General features: G+C 45.5%; 2 non-coding genes across 2 annotated transcripts; both read right to left on the reverse strand.

Moving 5' to 3' along the window:
* Positions 1-1,632: 1,632 nt before the first annotated feature.
* On the reverse strand, positions 1,633-1,706 carry TRNAT-AGU (transfer RNA threonine (anticodon AGU)). Its single transcript has one exon. It is a non-coding gene; the product is annotated as a tRNA-Thr (tRNA).
* A 600-nt stretch (positions 1,707-2,306) lies between these two features.
* Positions 2,307-2,388, reverse strand: TRNAS-UGA (transfer RNA serine (anticodon UGA)). The gene has a single exon. It is a non-coding gene; the product is annotated as a tRNA-Ser (tRNA).
* Positions 2,389-3,432: the final 1,044 nt, after the last annotated feature.

The following is a 3,432-nucleotide window of genomic DNA, read 5'->3' on the forward strand; positions in this document are numbered from 1 at the left end:
ATATCAACACGGCTGTTTAATCCGGTCATACTCTGACTATATATTGCTCGATTAAAAAGCTGTATAAATTGGATGAGCCTATGTGTAACTGTAATAAATTAAATTAAAGTGGTCTGCGTGCTACCAGAGTTTATTCTGCTATACAAATTCCCATGACATGTACAATGTTTTATGAGCACGCAATTGTCTTACTCTCGGGATCCTTTCTTGGGGCAGGCAAAGTGAACAGTGGCCCGCAGGCACATGGGCTTTGTGGGAGCAGGATAAGCTGTTCCCAGCCAGAGTTCTAAGACAAAGTTCTGAGCTAAGACTGAAGAAGCTCTGTTCCTATTTATTTTTATTTATTTAATTTGCTTTGCCTTTCCAGCAAATAGACATAAACAGAGAAACTGGGTGACACAGGGTCTGTTCAATACATTTTGGCCATTTATGTTGGATTTAAAATGAAAGTGGTTTGAGCAAATGGTTGCGTGTACAGCAGTGGTAGGTTAATGGGAGTGACTATTGTTAGTGGGATGTACCTTACAAAGTCTAAACGATGAAGGATAACAAATGGGACACAGCTAAACAGGTGTCTTGCTGTATAAAATAAAGACTACAAGCAGGTGATCATAGTACGCATGTCCTCGTTCTTCCGTGTCTTTTAATCGCCATACTTCAGTTGTAAAACCCAGAGGAGGATGTTATAGTATCCCCTTAAAAAAATTACCTCTATCAACTTGAGTTGAGTGAAGACTGGAGTCAAATCCTGGCATCACCATTTAACCAAAGTGTGTGATCCTCGGGAAATCATTTACTCTCATTTTAACATATCTGCCAAATAAGTGATTCCGTTAGTCCCTTACTAGACTGCAGTGTGGTATTGAAAGCCTTACATCATGGCTTCTGGATAGTGAACATATTGGGCCTCATTACAAGTCACCCGGTCTGGAAATAACGGTGGTAGTAAATCCACCGCCACCGTTGTTTCCGGACCGGGTGATCTCGAGTTCTGCAGGATGGAGGTGTCCTTCCTGCCAGGTCTGACCTGGCGGGTTTAACACCACCCGCCTGCAGGCGGACGTGGAAACACCAGCACCATCACGAGATGGTGCCGGTGTTTCCACTTCCCCATTCCCATTGAGTCCTATGGGACTCAATGGGAATGGGGATTTACCGAATACCGCCTCCGGAATTCCCAGGTCACCGGGTCGTAATGCCCCAGTGATTCTAGGAATCACGGAGGTGGAATGGTAATACGAGTCCGGCGGTAATCTGCCGGAATTTCAGGCACGGTTACCGCCAGGCTCGTAATGAGGCCCATTTTCTTTGTTAAAACTGCTCACCATACAAAAATATAAAAATGTTACTGACTTTCAAAGGTGTGGGTCGGCCTGAGGATCTCGGTTACAGTTATTGATATTTGAGTTTCAGTCAATTAAAAATAAGGCAATTGTATGTGGGGGGTTCCTATAAGGGGATGCATTCTAGAATGTCTTCCTAGAAACTGTTTCTCCATATTCGTATGATCAACTGCACCTCTTAATCAAAGCCTTTGACTAAAAGGAGTTATGGGTCCTTAACCAGCACCGATCAAGGTTAGTTGGAAATGCAATTTCTTCAGTGTGTTCTAAAGAGTGCTTTAAAAGAAGCAGGCACTGCTGAGATTCGAACTCAGGATCTCCTGTTTACTAGACAGGCGCTTTAACCAACTAAGCCACAGCGCCACATGCTCTACACGCTACATGGGGTTCCAGCTCTTCGTGATCCATTCCTGTTACACTGCGAAAGGTAGAGTTGCTGTCCAAGTAAACTGGAAGTAAATCGCGGAATTTTTTTTTAAAGGATATTTACCGAAAGATGTGCACTTTTGTTTCTAATGTGGGTACAGAGTAACACAGCTGTTTAATAAACATTGAAGCAGTTGCTACAGGTTAATTCCAGAAAGTTATTTGTAGCGCCAGCTACTGGCTACACCGTCTTAGTGAGGCTGCTTACTCCAGTGTCTGCATAAGTCCCTGTAGATCTCACCATCCTCTTGTGCTGGTCGCGCGGCATTGGCTGCTTTTTCTCTGGATCTGTCTCTTCTCAGTGTCTCTTTGCGGTTCCCTCTCATCATGGGCCCTCTTATTTCAGTAACAGAAGCACCCTGAAGCCGTACATGTTCATGTTGACGTTTCAGTCACTCCTTCGAATGGGCTGTTTTTGATTCATGAAAAAGTTGTCACAGTCAGAAAACAAAAGTAGCCACTGAAGCCCCAAAGCAAAACATTCACCTATAAACTAGGTTTTCATTGCAAACGTGAAATGCCAGCAAAATATTAATCCGTAGTCGGCAGGATTCGAACCTGCGCGGGGAAACCCCAATAGATTTCAAGTCTATCGCCTTAACCGCTCGGCCACGACTACCTGACAATCACGTCACCTGGAAGTCAATATGACACTGCATCAGAGGTCAGTTTGGCTGAAAAACTAAGTTGTGCATGCAGAGTACACTTCACACAGTCATGATATTATCAACATTACTATGATTCACTCATGGTTTTCATCAACAATGGAGACATTCTAGCATTGTCAGACAATGTTACAGGAGCACATTCTCAGGGCGATCACTGTTACCCATACCAAGGTCACTCCTTCTTTTCCCGGAATCTGGTCAAGAGACTTGCCCTTGACAGGGAATGGGAAATCTGCTCCTGCTGTATATGTACACGACTAATGCTGTTGATATGGCCACCCACAATGAAGGTGGATTAGCACACACAAGACGGAGACAGAAGTAGAGTTGGATGGCTGCCTGCTCGTGCTCTAATGTTACACACATATCGTTCTTTATCTTGCTGACAGCTTGAAGGTGACGACAGAAAGAAAAGAAATGGAGGAGGCACCCCGATAACTTAGGCAGGGTCCTCCTCCATGGGTAAGAGGAAGGGATAAGGCGAAGCGTGCCAAAGCGCTGGGAAAGCCCGCGAAGGGCAACAAAGAAAGGGGACGTGACAAGCCCCATATAAGCGGCGGGCGTCCTGCTGCAGGAAGCATCCAGCCCTCAGCAGAAAGACGCCCACCGCAGTAGGAAGGATTTTCGTTTTGCTGAGGTTACAGTGCCGATGTTCCAGTGTTCCAGTGTTCGTGATGGAGAAAGAAGCCCAGTGTTCGTGATGGAGAAGCCCAGTGTTCCAGCAGGCAGATTTTCGGTTCCTGTTCGTAAGGAGCATTGGTCATAGTACAAGGAGAGAGTGAGAAGGTAATGGTGAGGGAGAGAGCCAGTCAGATAGCGCAGCGAGTAGATGGCTCACTTTGACTTCGGTGTAGAGTGGGCTGTTACTCGCAGAGCGCACAGCGTTGTGCAGGCTAAGGCTTAACTTACAGCCAGCACTATTTAAAACCAAAGTGGCGGAATGCAAGCAAGAATGTGACCACTTAATGTTATCCATATGTGCAATCGTGGGGCAC

The sequence above is a fragment of the Ambystoma mexicanum genome, chromosome 1p (genome assembly GCF_040938575.1).
Source record: "Ambystoma mexicanum isolate Mex_15411 chromosome 1p, UKY_AmexF1_1, whole genome shotgun sequence".
In the NCBI taxonomy this organism is placed as follows: Eukaryota; Metazoa; Chordata; class Amphibia; order Caudata; family Ambystomatidae; genus Ambystoma; species Ambystoma mexicanum.